Source organism: Hippocampus zosterae, chromosome 20, assembly GCF_025434085.1.
Source record: "Hippocampus zosterae strain Florida chromosome 20, ASM2543408v3, whole genome shotgun sequence".
NCBI lineage: Eukaryota > Metazoa > Chordata > Actinopteri > Syngnathiformes > Syngnathidae > Hippocampus > Hippocampus zosterae.
Window position 1 is genome coordinate 11,097,184 of NC_067470.1, and position 18,309 is coordinate 11,115,492.

Genomic DNA, 18,309 nt, shown 5'->3' on the forward strand with positions numbered 1-18,309 from the left:
AATGATTGACAAACAGGGCAACCAATCAAATTACAACTGTGTCACTGCTCGTGCGCAAACGACGGTGCTAAACGCTAAGCTCATCAGCTTTAAAGTTACGGGTGCCCAATACGTCAATTGCGATCGACCCGTAGCCAACGGACTGGTCCCAAGTCAAGCGCGAGCGTTGGGAGAAGGACATTGGGCGGCGGGAGGGGGTGGGGTATGCCTGTGTGTTTCGATTTTGTTCGTGTTCAGGGAAGTTCCGGCTCTCGCTCATCTCTGTGTCTGTGCGTGCGATGTGGCTCTTTGCAGTATTGGTCTCTGGACTGGCTGGCCACCCCATGTGTAGGTTGCCCCAATGCATTGAAACGAGAGGAGTCATTGGATAAATGCTGGTTTTGTCCCCCACATTGGACGCTCAGCGTCTCTGGGAGTCTATGGGCGTTTATCGGCTGGCCAGGAACCTCAGTTTTTCTGCATGACGATTGGATGAGCTGTCTCTTTTTGATTGACAGCGAAATGAGCCAATCACCCATCTTATGGTGAAGGCAACCTTGTCGTTTTTTTTGAAAAGGAACGGAGAGTTGAATTCACGTATAAATAAACAGACACATTTTATGATGTAGGCCGAAATTGAGCTTGCCCTCCAGAACAGACCAGCATCTGCCACTGAAAGACATTATCCAAGAAATTGATGTAAGTGAAAGTGAATGCTGATCGTAAGTTTCACAATTTCTTTCCCTTTCTTTCTTTCTTTCTTTCTTTCTTTCTTTCTTTCTTTCTTTCTTTCTTTCTTTCTTTCTTTCTTTCTTTCTTTCTTTCTTTCTTTCTTTCTTTCGATCGGCAAATTGGTGCCGTTGTTAAATCCAGCTTCTTTCACCTTAGACAGCTGGCCAAAATAAAACCTTTCCTCTCACATGAACACTTTGAGACAGTAATTCATGCCTTTGTCACATCCCGGCTCGATTACTGCAACGCCCTGTACTTTGGAGTCAGCCAGTCCTCCATCAAGCGCCTTCAGCTGGTACAGAATGCCGCTGCTCGCCTCTTGACTGGTACTCGTAAGAGGGAGCATATAACTCCTACTTTGGCATCCCTTCACTGGCTCCCCATTCATTTTAGAATTATTTTTAAGATCCTCCTCTTTGTTTTCAAATCTCTGAATAATCTCGCGCCACCTTACCTCTCTGAGCTCATACGCCCCTAGACCCCTGCCCGGCGCCTCAGGTCTGTGGACCAGTCTTTGCTAGACGTACCAAGAACTAAACTGAGGCTCAGAGGGGATCGAGCCTTTTCTGTTGCTGGTCCATCTCTCTGGAATGACCTCCCACTGAACATTCGGCAAGCCTCCTCGCTGCCCATCTTTAAAGCCCTCCTCAAAACTCACTTGTATTCTTTGGCGTTTGACTCAGCATGACTTAGATTTGCTCTTGATTTTACTGCTTGGTGCTTTCTACCGCCTTATTACTTATTACTTATTACTGATTCGTCTTACTGTTTATTGTATATGTTAAATCGCTCCATGTACAGCACTTTGTATGCAGCGATGGCTGTTTGAAAGTGCTCTATAAATACTGTTGACTTGACTTGACTTTCTTTCTACACTGACTATATGAAGTGTCAAATAGGTTTATGCTCATACTTATGCACTATTGGAATAAAAATAAAGAGTACTCATACGTTTGTGTGTGCATGTGCACATCCATTTGTGTGTGTGTGTGTGTGTGTGTGTGTGTGAGTGTGTGAGTGTGTGTGCACTCGTTTCCATGTTTTGAGGGGACATAAAATTGGAAACACAGTCACATCTTGGGGACCATTTTTCTTATGGGGGACAAAAAAGCATGTCCCCATAAGAATAACGTATAAAAAGCATCAGAGGGCTGCCCTGAATGTGCCTGTGAAGTTTTTAGCAAAAACCCACAAGTCACCATTTTTACTGATTGTGTGTGTACATGATGCTCAGCAGCCCCCCACATGGTTATTCGGTGCTATTGCACTCACTCCTCCACACACACACTTTGCATATGCCCCGCCCATTTGCCCCCTCATGGAAGGATTTTTACAAGTGGGAGGGGGTCATCATTCAATTAGTGATCATCAGAAGAAGCCTGCAAAGCTAGAAGATGGCAGCAAAAGAAGCAAAAGTAAAATGCAAGGTAAGCAAGTTTCTATGAATTAACAAGTTATTTTAGTGATGGGTCCATGAGGCCTCATGAGGCGTGTCGACACACTGACACACTGTGTTGATACTGTGCTGATACTGTGTCACTGACCACTGCCACCTGCTGGACCTTCAAGATCCCTGCAGCCAACCCACTTAACAGACTGAACTGACTGATAAATTGTTTTGTATATTGAACATATAAAATATAAAATTCGGTAATCAATTGGCAAAAGGTGAAGGTAAGATATCAAAAAAGGAAAAGAAAATAGTCATCATCACAAATATGTGTTCAAAGGAGTAGAAAGAAGCAAAAAACCTACCCCGAGTCCTACCCCTTCTTATATATGAATTGATCATTTTTCTAAATAGGAAAGAAAGTCTAAATATCAACAAATGCTTTTACCCTTATGTATGCTGTACTAATACATTTTTACAACATTAGGTTTGTATATACAGTACATACTCTTTAGAGCACATGTATCTGTCGATTTTCTCATATTCATAATGGATGCTACATTTCATTAATATATTAAATAATCTCATCAATGTATTTCTGATGTATTGCTATATTTCATGAGTGTATCGAATTTATCAGCTTAATTCTGATTTGTGTAGTTGTCTTGTACTACTCTCGAATTCATTTTTAATCTCAGTAAGAGGGTTCCTCATTTTACTGGTCCGTTTCAGAATCATTCCACAGATTTACACCTATTACAGATACACTCCTTTGTGTGATGTTCGTTCGTGTTTTGGATTTTTTTGTATAGATTAGTACCCCCTAAATTATGACAACTTTCTCGAATTTTAAAAAGCTTCTGGATCTTTTGGCAAAGGTATAATTGTGTGCTTTGTACATTAATTGGGCGATTTTGAAGTCAATCACGTCATGAGATTTCATTGTTTAATTTGATAAACAGTGGATTTGTGGGTTCCGTCCATTTGGAGCCAGTGATTGTTCCGATTGCTTTGTATTGTAGTTTTAAAACAGTGTTTTACTGGCATTTCCCCATATTCCCACACAATAGGTCAAATATGGAAGTAATAAAAGTATAAGGTGTACAAGGATCTCTTATTCAGCACATCCTTAGTTTTTGGGAGGATCCCTATGGTTTGGGATATTTTTCTTTTATTATCTATTATGTAGCTGCCAGCACGGTTTTGCATCTACAACTGTTCCAAAACATTTTCATAAGGTCATTCATCGATTTGATGATGAAGTGTATACAATATCATTCACATCCATGCATTCATTTTGCAACATTCAATGTGTTCAAATAATGTGAAGATCATTTGAATGAGGATGCTTGTGGGCTTTTATTTCACAAATTTTTATTGAGAAAAATAAGATGCTCCAATGTTTTAAACTTCAGCCTGTTGCGTCTTTTACAAGCGATTTCTCCTGCTGTGGAGAACACACGCTCACAAGTGACGGATGAGGCTGGCGTACAAAGGAACTCCTTTGCGAGGTGGGAGAGATTTGGGAAAGAAGTGTGTTGGTTGATTGTCAATTAAATCATCAACATAGCAACCGTGAAAAGATGAGTGAACGTTTGTATACCTGGCGTAATACTGGGTGTATCGCGAACTTCATTCTCATGCTTGGCCCGATAATGCCTCAGCATGGTGGAGGTGCTTCTGTTGGTGTATGACAATTCGACTTGGCAAATTCGACATTTCACCTGTAATGAAATGTGAATAAGAAGTAACTAAGAGTTACCTTGAAATGTATTCGGATTAGAATGGTACAACACATGTCAATAATCTGAGAGGCACTCGGCGAGTGCCTCTCGCCGAGAGGCTCTCGGCGACAGAAGGCGATTTGAATAAATAAATAAATAAATAATACCTTATTCTCCAGGACATCAAAATGGTCCCACGCGGCGGATGATTTGCGTCTCTGCTCCATAATCGGCAAGGAAGGCAAGGCACGAACACGAAGTCTGCACTGACACGAACTTCGACAAGCGAGCGTGAGTGAGGTCTGGCTTGTTTCGGCAAGTGGCATTGTGTCGCCAAACCCACTTATAAACACTGTGCGGCGGGCTTTTGCTGCGTCAACGCCCTCTGCACTGAGTCGACACCCCCTGGACTAAGTGGCGCAGCCTGTACTGTGCCAAGCAGCCGATGCGGTCTAAACTGCACCAGTGCAGTTCACGTGTCAATTAGCAGCCTGGACTGTGTCAACGCAGCCGATGTGTCAATTAGCAGCCTGGACTGTGTCAACACAGTCGATGTGTCAATTAGCAGCCTGGACTGTGTCAACGCAGCCGGTGTGTCAATTAGAAGCCTGGACTGTGTCAATGCAGTTCACGTGTCAATCACGTGACGTAATGAAGCAGCACATGCATCGACACGTGGTTTGCTCTGTGAGCCCGGCGCATGTGTCAATGCATCGGTGTCGCTGGACCCATCACTAAGTTATTTATTTGTTTAATGTTACAAATGTACATGCTAAAATAAGAATATTGTCACTATTCTCTATGAATTAACAAGCATCGTGGCAACACTGTATTAACAATAACTAAGCTCTGGCATACAATAGTAAGCGCTTACTATTGTATGCTCTGGCATACTATTGTATGCTAGAGCTTCCCCCTATGGTTTATTAACTTATTTGGCGACTGAAAATACAGTAATTATAGTTTGTACATTTACAATGAGGCGAAGTCCCCCCCCCCCCCCTTCTAAATGACAAATGTATTATAAACATTGAAGCTCGAGGTATTTTTTTTTCGGGTGCACGCATCTCAGGCTTGAATGAGAGCCGGGGCTAGGCTAGTCTCGGGGCTAATGGCCGAGTCTCGGGCTAACGGCTAGCACAACTGAGTGTGTTGACGAACGAGCGGTGACTATTCCTTTTTAACTTTTTTTTTAACCGCAGTTTCAAAATTCATTACGCACTAGCGCGACTAGTGAAACCGGCGTGGATTTTTGTCGAGTATAGCAAGTAGCGTAGGTAATGGAGACAAGCTAAACAAAACGTGAGCTACCGAGATCGGCTACGGCTAGGCTAAAGCTAAATGCTAAACACTCAAATGTGTTGACGAACGAGCGGTGACTATTCCTTTTTAACCGCAGTTTCAAAATTCATTACGCACTTGCGCGACTAGTGAAACCGGCGTGGATTTTTGTCGAGTATAGCAAGTAGCGTAGGTAATGGAGACAAGCTAAACAAAACGTGAGCTACCGAGATCGGCTACGGCTAGGCTAAAGCTAAATGCTAAACACTCAAACGCCCATTAATTATAATGATGGAGTTTATGAACAATTAAAAGTTTAAGCACTTCAACTAATGTATCGATTTCGTAAAGTGAGATGAGCAGTGATAATCTAATACATGGAGGGCACGCACACTGTTTGTGAAACAATAATATTTCTAATTGTGTGACATTCCAGATTCAAAGAATACGAAATTAATAACTATGTAAAGAACAATTCCTGCACTATGTTCCTTAGTTCTGTAAATTTAGTATTTTATATTGTTAAAGACAGGCTCCAGCATGCCTGCAACCCTTATAAGAATAAGCAGTTTAGAAAATGAATGTATGGAAATTGTTTCAACATGTAGAAACTGGTCCTTTTATTCCACCGGACCATTTTCTCTAGCGTGTTCAAGACCTGGAGGAGGAAGCCAATTCCAACGATGCTACACTACCATTCTAATAACACATACCAGCAGAGTGATGACCAGGATTCAGTAGCTTGGAGTCACGCAGATTTATTTCCCTAACAGGTCATCTAATACAGACGTCTGTTCCTGAGGTTCCCTAACAAACAGTCTAGACAAGCTGCACCGCCACTGGACAGACTCGTCACCCTCAGGTGGACAGACAGAATATATTACAACAGATCATTGTTTATTCATGAGCCTAGACTAACGCGGATTGGTCCACGCATTCTGGAGTCCGGTCTTCTTGGTGTTTCCACGTATTCTGGTCTTCTTGGTGTTTCCACGTATTCTGGTCTTCTTGGTGTTTTCCCGCCACTGCCCGCGCAGCAGTGGCCCGCACAGACGGCCGTTATGTCACTCCCTTGGTGTTTTTCACTGAGATAAAGAACTGCCGTTATGTGCGTTACTCCCTGAGATGAAGAACTGAGAGAACATGTCTGTTATTCTTACACACTGAATAAAGAGCAATAAAGCGTGGTTAACATAAGCAAAAGCATAAAATGAATTATTCCTTCATTCCCCCTTCTGATCTCTGTGAAGAGATCATTACCACAGTTATCCTGGGGAAAGAACTTAGAAAATTGTTACCATGGTACCTGCAAGATAGAGCACAGTACAGCAAAAATAATCAACTTCATGAGTAATGATCACCACATCGTCCGTCGCATCCTTCTTGCGGGCCTGACCATCCCACCGCCAGCAATCTGGCCCTCAATTCGGGTGGGAGTAGGTCTGGGTCACCCCCTTCAACCAGGTGAGCCGAGGCCCCACTATTCACATCCATTTCCATCACTAAAGATCAAGTCGTCTTCTACTGTCTCTTTCATCATCATCATCATCATCATCATTTATTAGCTATATATGTATACACATAACAGAATTCAACAGGTGCGGACGCATGCATAAATTGCTAGGATCAAACATTACATTACTGGACTAGTCAATGCTTAAAATGCTTAAAACACTCTGTGCTTAAATCTTTGTTCAGAAGACGGACTGCATTAGGGAAAAAACTTTCGCGATGGCGACTAGTTTTACCAAGTATCGATCTGTATCTTCTACCGGATGGAAGTTCTTCAAAAAATTCGTTAGCAGGATGAGAGTCATCTTGTGTGATTGAATAAGCTCTCCGCAGTGAGCGCTGAACATAGATCTCGTCCAAAGACGTTACATCATGACCGATAATTCTGGAAGCGGTTTTAACGACTCGCTCGAGCAAGCGCCGGTCGTCGACCGTTGCACGACCAAACCAGACCGTGATCGAGAGCGATAAAACGCTCTCGATCACCGCCCGGTAGAATTTGGTCAGAATGCGCTGGCCGACCCCGAAGCTCCTCAAGCGTCGCAGAAAGAACATGCGTTGCTGAGCTTTTGCTACACAGTGGCCGACATGCGCCGACCAGGTCAAGTCACTAGAGATGTGAATCCCCAGGAACTTGAAGGTTTCAACGATTTCGACGTCCGTGCCGTTGATAACCATCGGCTCCAGAGGAGCCAAGGGTTTCTTCGGATTGTCCTGACGGAAGTCGACGATTACTTCCTTCGTCTTCGAGACATTGAGCTCGAGATTGTTCTCGGTGCACCACATCACCAGTTCGTCGACCTGGCGGCGGTAGTCGCGCTCACTGGCCACAATGAACCCAGCAACGGTGATGTCGTCGGCAAATTTAAAGAAGTGACAATCAGTAAATGAGGCCACGCAATCATGTGTCATCAGGGAATACAGAAGGGGAGACAGGCAGCATCCCTGTGGAGCGCCTTGTGGGCAGGCCGTAATGTTGAGGTGTGGCTTGGAGCTGCGGTGTGGGTGTGATCAGCCGTGGTGGAGCCTGTTGAGAGACACTGATTGACATTTGATTAGATCTCCCAAGTTTCTCTTTTTTGCATGCATTACTGGAGGCTCTCTTAGCCTCTTGTATTTGTGAATTCAAAAAGTTGTTCTGTAGCTTGGATGTTTTCTCAGTCTCTTCCTCGGCTCTCATTCGAGATTTTGCACATAATATAGGAAATGAGTTCGCCAATTCACGTCATCTGAAGTGGGGAGAGAGTGGGAGAGTTAGTCATCATTTTCTGCACATCAGACGGACAACCCCCCAGCACTGCTTGCCTGAACAAAGCTTGATTCAATGGATGACTATTGGGGTCCTGTCCTGTGACAGTCACCCAAGCATCCATACAATTAACCAAATACGTCATTGGGTGTACCTCAGATAGCAATTCAAACGCCAATTGTTGTGAAGGACCCAATGTTGTTGGATAAATGGAACTCAGCGCGTTTGATTTTCTTTCATTCAACCTAGTCAATTTGCAAGAGGCTATTCCCTCTAATAGGTCCATAATCTCTTTGGGTAAATACTTACCGGTACTCTTAAGCCAGTCTATTGCCCACAACTGTATGTCATAGTCAATTTTAGGCATATCCAGCAATATTTGCCTCGTCAATTCAGTCTCCTTAGTTACAAAAGTGGTCGCATCCCAAACACTCATGCTTTCATTATCCTGTTTAATTTGCCTACATTTTTCTACTTTTACCAATTGTTTATGAACCAGCCTGGGCAGATCAGGGGGAAGCTTGGCACACAAGGGATTCAGGTGGGTGCCAGTAAAATGGCTAGTATGTGTTATCCCCCTTCCTGTAGGTTTGTGCTTACAAACCTGCCTGTGGAGCCTACACAATGATTAAAGTGCCCCTCTGTTAAGACGTTTATAATTTTTTTTTTTTTTAATTCACTCAATATCTTTAACCCTCACAACAGTGTCTGCGATTGTGGTGAATATAGACACATTTTCGTGTGTGTGGTGAGCTCAGGTCTCTCTGCCTGCAGATTGACCATCCGCTCCAATTTCTTCTGCCTTGTCTATGTACAAGTGACCACTCGGCGCTTGTAGTGAGGTCATAATTTTAGCGCTCGTCACCTCATGCGGTGAAGGAGGCATCCTCGCTGCCTTGTTTATCGTAACTTTGTCGGAGTTACTTTGGTTATATATTTTTTTCTTTTTCCTATGTCGAAGGCAGTGGTCAAACTACCCATGAAATGCAATATATAGAAGAACCTCTACTTGTCAACTTGACCCTCTCTTTTCCCCTCGCATATCAACCACATCATATTATCATCTTAGAAACATCCACCGGCTCCGCTCTTTTCTCACTCCTCACATTCAAAGCCATCCATAAACTAGCCCCTCCATACCTATCGGACCTCATCCACATTCCTACACTTGTCCGCTCTTTTCGTTCCTACTCCTCTCTCCTTCTCTCTGCCCCCCCTGCTCGTCTCGTCACCATGGGAAACAGAGCCTTCAGTCGATCTCCTCCCCAGCTCTGGAACACACTCCCCGCTGACCTTCGTAATACAGACTCATTAACACATTTTAAATTCCGCCCCAAAACACATCTGTTTGGACAAGCCTATTCACTCGGACCATAAAGCCATTATTCTTTCTGTTGTTGTATTTTTTTTCTTATTTTATTTGATGTTGATCTTAACATTGTATTCGTGATTTTAACTGCTTGTTGTAAGGTGTCCTTGAGTTCATAGAAAGACCCCCACAAATAAAATGTATTATTATTATTATATTGTTATTATAGCTCAAATTGAATACACTTAGTTTTTTCTTTTTATATTTCAAACTATTGTCTTATTCTTACAATTTATTCTTAAGACCTTGTTTTCTCGCTTTACTTACCCCTCTGCGCAGTGCATTCGCCCTTTTCTCTCTCTGCGCAATGCATTCGTCTTCCTTTCTTTCCTACTTACCACCAGACGGTATTTCAACTGTTTTCTTGCCTTCAGGCGTTCCGTCCATCTTACAGTTCACCATGTTTTTAATCATACTCACCGTCCAATATACTCTCTTATGGACCGTGTGACGTCACGTAATTCTCCAATCGTAACAATGGAGCTGTCCCTAACTTGCCCTAAATATACAGCTGTTTACTCAGACCGCGATCTCCAGTCGTCAGTCCTACAATTTAACAGCATCCAGAATAATAAAAATTACCTGGACCTGCCTCAGCAATTAACCACTCATTTTTTAATTGCCTACGAACTCAGTATGGTCTTTGCTCGTCAGCTACTAGCCATACCTACAACTCAGCGGTTCTACCTAATTTAAACCGCCTACTTGGTGACTCAATAACTGTGCCAATTCAGTTATCTACTACTCAGTGGCAAAGTTTGGACGGTATATTGTTTTGAATATACCTCACACCTATACTTTAATTCCTTTTTCCTGTACAGTACTTCATTTTTCCATTGTCACATATTTCATACAACTCATTATCAATTTGTTATTTGCCACCTACAAGACCCAATCACTATACTTGGTTCAACACATTCAGGATCAGAGCAGTTTGATTTGATCGGTCCTTATTGGACATAAGCCGAATCTTGACACTTTGCCCGTAATAACAGGAACAGGTGTGTCTTACCTGGTTATAGTGGAGCGCTCCTTGGTTACTGCCTGAGTCTGAAGTTCCTGAAACCGGTGTCGGTCTTTTTCCAGAGAGATCCTGTTCGTGACGCCATTTGTTGAGGAATGGGAGCTGTCAATTTGCTCTTGGCCCTTCCTTGGTTACAGATTCTTTTATCTCTCTATAAGGTGGAAGAAGACCCAACACCACGTAGTCTTTTCTTCAGTTTATCACAACGCAACACGAATCGATTCGGGCTCCTGTGAGTCTCAGATTTCATCAGGAAGCCCCGAGCAACTTTAGTCACACGTACATATAGGCATAGTATGTTAATTATGTTAATTAGGGGCGGGCAGTCCTTCCCCTTATGTAAAAATCTGAAACAAAGAAAGTCAAGCAAAGTTCAATGTTGGCATTTTGACAAAGTGCAGACCATATCTGCTGGTTCACAAACCTTGAGACTAGGTTTACTCCTCAGAGGCACGTGACAGCCTTCAGGGACTTTTACGATGTGGGAGGCGGAAAGAAGATAGCCAGGTGGCTGTTAATCAACCAAGGGGAATTAAGAAGAAGAAGAAAACCTCCATTAGTCTCACAATGGAGAAATTCCAGATTCACAGCAGCAAAGTTATGAAAGGAAGAAGTAGAACAACAAAAAAATAGGAGCTGCTGGAAAGGCAGCCACTCTCGCGGCGCCATTTTGAAGTCAAAAAATAACAAAAATAACAACACAACACATAGGACAGAGACAGTCGTGCAATCTTCACCACTTTTCTGCATACACTTAGGGCCCCAACTTCACCCTACACTCTTTGTTTTAAGTACAAGCAAATGTTCAGGACAGAGACTAGTGTCAATAGTTCTCATAGCAAGATGAAATTCATCAACAATGTTCTACTACTACTTCTAGCGAAATAATTCCTTAACACCTTCTTTGGTCTGGGTGAAAATTCTGTTCATCTCAGTCCAATTGGCGACAGCCGCCTGTTTAACAGGTTCGGCGCGCTCTCGCAGTTTCGCGTACTTTCTCATTTTCAACTCACACAGTTTTATGACCTAATTAATTTTGTAATTTTTCCGAATAGGTGACGTGGTATTGGCCTATATTATTCTAAATTGACTAGCATTTAGAGGATCCCTTCCTCACGGACTCCAACCGGGATACTTTAGACGATGCCCGAAGTCGTCAACGCCTATTCCAACGTTTCATTTTTAGAAACTGGCCCAATAACTACGGGCGGTCGCGCCTACGCACCTTTCGGCTTTTAAAGGGTAGAACCCAGCGCGCCGACCATTATCTCAATTCACTTCTCTTACTTTCCACAGTGCGGTTTCGAGCAGCTTGTTTTTTATTTTTCCAATTATTTCAATACCACAGTCACGATATTTTAATAATTTGTATGTGTCCTTAATTTGTACGTGTCCCTTCAATTTTCCACCATCAATATAGATTTTACCATTCGCACTTTTCCCCGTGTTGTAGCTAAAATTTGGGCAATTTCCAATTAAGACGTACTTTGAGACTCTTTTTATTAAAATAGAGTAAAGTCGTCTTACCTTATTCTATGTGGCCGGCCGTGGGGTGAAGGTTGAATGGTCGTGGAAAAAAGACACTGGTATGTCTACCGCGATCAAGTTTACCGGATCGGACCTTTCGCCGTCGTCCGCGTTGGTCTCCACTCCCCCCTTCAAGCACGTCTCGGGGTCACCATTTGTAGAAACTGGTCCTTTTATTCCACCGGACCATTTTCTCTAGCGTGTTCAAGACCTGGAGGAGGAAGCCAATTCCAACGATGCTACACTACCATTCTAATAACACATACCAGCAGAGTGATGACCAGGATTCAGTAGCTTGGAGTCACGCAGATTTATTTCCCTAACAGGTCATCTAATACAGACGTCTGTTCCTGAGGTTCCCTAACAAACAGTCTAGACAAGCTGCACCGCCACTGGACAGACTCGTCACCCTCAGGTGGACAGACAGAATATATTACAACAGATCATTGTTTATTCATGAGCCTAGACTAACGCGGATTGGTCCACGCATTCTGGAGTCCGGTCTTCTTGGTGTTTCCACGTATTCTGGTCTTCTTGGTGTTTCCACGTATTCTGGTCTTCTTGGTGTTTTCCCGCCACTGCCCGCGCAGCAGTGGCCCGCACAGACGGCCGTTATGTCACTCCCTTGGTGTTTTTCACTGAGATAAAGAACTGCCGTTATGTGCGTTACTCCCTGAGATGAAGAACTGAGAGAACATGTCTGTTATTCTTACACACTGAATAAAGAGCAATAAAGCGTGGTTAACATAAGCAAAAGCATAAAATGAATTATTCCTTCAAACACTAAAAAAAAAAGTATACCGACTATTTTAATGTTGATATGGCATTAATAAAAAGTATTAAAAAATATATTGTGCAACCTCCCACATTTATTTAACCCGTCTTTCAAAACTAGTGTTTTCCCATCAAAACTGGAAACCGCAAAAGTTATTCCGATTTACAAGAGCGGAGAGAAGCACTTATTTACAAATTACAGACTAATATTTTTCCGGTAAAAATTGTAGAACAACTATTTGCAGACAAACTTTATAAACGTATTGCAAAGCATAATGTAATCTGCAAATATCAATACGGTTTCAGAGAGAAAAGGGCAACATCTATGGCAATAATGGAAATTGTGGAAGAATCAATCAATGTGTGTATGCTTGCATGCTCGCGATCAGGTCAATAGTGGGAGTTTGGTCACTTCAAAAGTTGGATCTTCAGTCAAAAAATGTTGGGCACCCCTGGTATCAGATGTTTGGCACATAAATGGTTGAAAAGCTATTTAGATGACAGCTACAGCTGTTGTGAAAACACTATAAAAGTAACTTAATTGTATAATATTAATATGCACAGTTCAACAATTTCCAATCAAACAAGTTGAAGCTAACTCCCTAAATTCATCAAGATCAAGTTGTACAACCAGACAAATTTTCTACTTGTTGCTATTTCCTTTGAGCATATAAACTGTACTGAACAAAGACATGTATTGATATTTTTTTCTTTGTCGTTTTTTTTTCATGTCTTTCATGTTGCGTTTATATGTTCGATATATTAATCAATTCTGACTGAATACAATGCAAACTCTTTTTCTCTCTCAAGTTTGAAATCCCACAAAGAGTCAGCCCCCTTCAGGACGCCATTCGTCACATTTCATTAAGGACCAACAAAACAGGCAAATTGTGTGCGAGGTACATAAATGCAGTCAAAGGTAAGGCGTTGTCTGATGTTATATGCTGCGGAATTATTACATAATATGGCATATACTGTAGATAAAACATATACAGTTATTATCAGATGAACACTAAATATGAACCCTGAGTTTATTTTTCCAGTTTCCGACTCAGTTTGTAAACGAGCCGTTATATAAATAATTAATTCCATGTTTTGTCTTACTTCAGTAGAAGAACACCATGTGAAACCGAACAAATAAAACCAAATTTATTCAACAAGATATGTTTTCTAAATTACCATGGACCACTCAATAATGGAAGACGAGATTGCAAAGCCTGTTTTTTCCCCTAAAAACTATTGTTGCTGTCTGCTACAGGATGTGAACTATTTGCAAAGAGTACAATCGGCAGAGGACAATTTGTTGCTGAATATCGGGGATATATGATAAATGATGCAGAATACTAGAGCAGAAGATGAGTTTACCACCAATCATGTACTGCGTTTATGTTTACATTCAAGTGGAGAGGGAAAACATGGTGGTAAGACTTATCGACCTTTTCTGCACCACTACAGACAATATTGTGATAATGATCTCATGTTGTTCTTTTTCACATATTGGTTAAGCAATGATGCTTCATAAGAAGATGAGTCATTTGGGCGACCAGTGAATGATGAACACAGGAGGCCAAATTGCCAGATGAAAAGGATTGATGTGGATGGTGTGCCACACCGATGTTTGTTTGCTTTCAATGACATTCAAGAGGGAGAAGAAATGACCGATAATTATGGTGGCGAAGACTGCCCATGGAGAACACAAGTATGTATACATTGCAAATTATAAAGAATAGCTCTGTGTAATAAGGATGGAAGTAACTTTTGAAAGAATCAGAATAGTAGAATCTTACTCGAAGTATTGTGAATCAAATTTTCCCGTTTCCACCCACATTCCAAAACACATGCTTAGCAGGTGAATGGAATACTCTAAATTGTCCCTCGGTGTGAGTGTGAGCGTAAATGGGTGTTGTCTATCTGTGCCCTGCGATTGGCTGGCAACCAGTTCAGGGTGTACCGAGGCGGGGTACACCCTGTCCAAAGACAGCTGGGATAGGCTCCTGCATGCTACCAACCCTTGTGAGGATAGACGAATTAGAAAATGGATGGATGCATGGATCAAAATGATCATTTATGGCAGGTGTATGGAATAGGTTGGTACACATTTCAAATAATTATTTTCTGAAACCTAAACTCAAAGCAAGTGCTAATTCAATTTCTAAAATACTTTAGAAAGTTAAGTGCTACACGATCAATGATTTATCTCTCAAAAAAAATAGTTATGTCTTTATGGATGACCAAATTTACCAGAGGCTTTCCACCTGCCTTGCAAATTGTAGATCTGATCCAAGTTCTTCAGAGTTGCAAATAACAATCCTGCATAACTTGATGAGATGGGCTATTGGCCTATTCATCAATAATATTCTGAATCTCTATCATTGTTGACTGTCTTTCTAGATGACCAGCGTGACAGTCACAGATGTGGCTCCTCAACCCTCTTTACTGCCTCGGAGTCAGATGCAACATACACCAGGTAAAGTCATATCCATCACTGTTTCATGATATTTGGTATCTCTATATCTGTGCATTTGGGATGATGGACAGTAATTTTCATGATAAAGTACTGTATGTATGCACAACAGGCAATTTCACATAATGCATTGGAAAGGTTAATGCGAGCGGACTATTTTAGGTCGATTTAATTTGACACAGAGATCATTATGTTCTGGAGTTATGTCTCTTTTCTGGACCCTCACGGTGTCCCCACAGCACACGTTTACCAAGTGTGTGTGAGGGGAGAAAAAAGGTGTCCAAGGGGCAAAGAACTGACAAAGTGTTAACAAGAATGTCCCCACAATGTTTTTGAGTTTAACATGTAGAAATCATTGTTTTAAAAGATGACGTTGTTCAGTCAGATTTGTGCATCTATATTTTAGACGGTTTACTTGAGGCTAAGTATCGGTTTCTTCTATCATGTTCTCCAATTTTGTTTTCCAAATTATATTCCAGATGACCAAGACAAGACCCAATGAGACTACTTTAAGAGAAAACTGTTGCAATACTGCTGGTCCAAGCAACATACACCAGGTATAGTCATATCCATCACTGTTTCATGATATTTGGTATCTCTCTATCTGTGCATTTGTGATGATGGACAGTAATTTTCATGATAAAGTACTATATGTATGCACAACAGGCAATTTCACATAATGCATTGGAAAGGTTAATGCGAGCGGACTATTTTCGGTCGATTTAATTTGACACAGAGATCATTATGTTCTGGAGGTATGTCTCTTTTCTGGACCCTCACGGTGTCCCCACAGCACACGTTTACCAAGTGTGTGTGAGGGGAGAAAAACAGTGTCCAAGGGGCAAAGAACTGACAAAGTGTTAACAAGAATGTCCCCACAATGTTTTTGAGTTTAACATGTAGAAAACACAGTTCTAAAAGATGACGTTGTTCTCTCAGATTTGTGCATCTAAATTTTAGACGGTTTACTTGAGGCTCAGTTCGGTTTGTTCTATCATATTGTCCAATTTTGTTTTCCTAATTGTATTTCAGGTGACCAAGACAATACCTAATGAGACTACTTTACAAGAAAACTGTTGCGATACTGCTGGTCCAGGCAACATACACCAGGTATAATCATATCCATCACTGTTTCATGATATTTGGTATCTCTATATCTGTGCATTTGTGATGATGGACAGTAATTTTCATGATAAAGTACTATATGTATGCACAACAGGCAATTTCACATAATGCATTGGAAAGGTTAATGCGAGCGGACTATTTTAGGTCGATTTAATTTGACACAGAGATCATTATGTTCTGGAGTTATGTCTCTTTTCTGGACCCTCACGGTGTCCCCACAGCACACGTTTACCAAGTGTGTGTGAGGGGAGAAAAACGGTGTCGAAGGGGCAAAGAACTGACTAAGTGTTAACAAGAATGTCCCCACAATGTTTTTGAGTTTAACATCTAGAAAACACAGTTTTAAAAGATGACGTTGTTCAGTCAGATTTGTGCATCTATATTTTAGACGGTTTATTTGAGGCTAAGTATCGGTTTCTTGTATCATGTTCTCCAATTTTGTTTTCCAAATTATATTCCAGATGACCAAGACAAGACCCAATGAGACTACTTTAAGAGAAAACTGTTGCGATACTGTTGGTCCAAGCAACATACACCAGTCATATCCATCACTGTTCCATGATATTTGGTATCTCTATATCTGTGCATTTGTGATGATGGACAGTAATTTTCATGATAAAGTACTATATGTATGCACAACAGGCAATTTCACATAATGCATTGGAAAGGTTAATGCGAGCGGACTATTTTAGGTCGATTTAATTTGACACAGACAGATCATTATGTTCTGGAATTATGTCTCTTGTGGACCCTCACGGTGTCCCCACACACCACACGTTTCAGATCTGCGTGCGAGGAAAAAAAAAGTGAAATGTTATACTGTGGTCCCCATAAGTCACTGACAGTGTTTACAGGAATGTTCCGACAATGTGTTTTATTTTAACAACACCTCTGAGGGGTTGGATTCTCTTTACTCTGGAGTTGGCAAGAGTTGCAGAGCAGGTGTGGGCATCCTTACTTAAATGTAATTTATCACTGACACATGATTATCTCATTTTCATGTGCATTTCAAAATCATCTCTGAATGTTACGTTTGTTCTGAAAATGTTGTGAAACGATGCAACAGCGCAGCTTATTTTGCTCATTGAACAGCAAAATGTCAGTCCAAATGCCAGTATGCAATGTGATGTTAGAATGACGGTGTGAATCTATGTAAAGAGCTTTAGATTGTAATTCAATCATGTACTCTCCTTGAATCTTTCAATAAAAATTTTTTTCCTCAGTTTTTCATCAAAAACTCACTGATTAGGCTCTTTTATTTCCATTATGGATATTTAAATTTGAATGTATATTGAGACAATGTCAACAGTTTGTTTGATGTTTTTGTTTTAGATAGACATTTTACTTTTTTTTTTTTTTTACCACACATTCAGTTCCGTTAATTAAAAACTCATCACATTGGTCTGATATTGACCGGTTCTTTGATTGGAAGAACAAGCCGGAGATGTCTTCCGTTCTCTGAAGCAGAAATATTCGAGTCACAGGACATTTAACAAACAAAACATATCAAAATAGATTGTTTCAATGATTATTATTCACATGAATTGACTTTCATTTGACAGTTAGGTTCAGATGCTTGCCATCTTTGATGAGTAATGCACTTTGTGTGAGGTCCCCAATAATCACATGTAAACTGGACTTTTCTGAAGTCCCCATATGACACGGTCCAACATGTGACTTCATAAATTCTGATATTTAAAGGTGTTTATAGGCTAACACCACCACCTTGTGTATGTCAGGGGCTGCTTGCCCCTGACATTTGCTGCTGGGCACACCCTAGATCCATGGAGGAAGCGGAGAATGGTGTCAATACTGTCCGTTGAGGAGGAGGAAGACATCTACATTATCGGCCTTCTGATAGCAGGTATGGTGCAGTTAGCAGTTTCCTGTTCTATCGCAAAATCCAACCGACGGGAGCGGCTTTTTAGGAAGTGAAGAAGCTGCCGGTCACTCTCGATGGTCTAGCGCAAATGTCCAACACTCGGACTCAAGTGGTGACTGAGCTCAACCGCAATTGCTGTTCTGGAACGTCTCCGTACAATCGACAACAACAGGGAGAAGTGGAATTCTCGCTTCGAAAAGGAATTGAGGATTTGGCTGATCGGCGCCAGTGAAGGGATACAGCCACAGACTCAAGGCCACCTGAAATTGTTGGCGGC

The 18,309-nt window shown here is 41.5% G+C and overlaps 1 long non-coding RNA gene across 7 annotated transcripts; it reads left to right on the forward strand.

The window, feature by feature from the left end:
• The first annotated feature begins 1,779 nt into the window (after nt 1-1,779).
• On the forward strand, nt 1,780-16,696 carry LOC127593100 (uncharacterized). Of its 7 annotated transcripts, XR_007960313.1 has the most exons (7): nt 1,794-2,138; nt 13,372-13,982; nt 14,068-14,260; nt 14,953-15,028; nt 15,505-15,582; nt 16,058-16,135; nt 16,612-16,696. It is a non-coding gene; the product is annotated as an uncharacterized LOC127593100 (long non-coding RNA). The 7 variants fall into 7 exon arrangements; XR_007960312.1 differs by lacking the exon at nt 16,058-16,135 and having other exon boundaries at nt 1,780-2,138; nt 15,505-15,717; nt 16,271-16,685; XR_007960309.1 differs by lacking the exon at nt 16,058-16,135 and having other exon boundaries at nt 1,799-2,138; nt 16,136-16,685.
• The last annotated feature ends 1,613 nt before the right edge of the window (nt 16,697-18,309 follow it).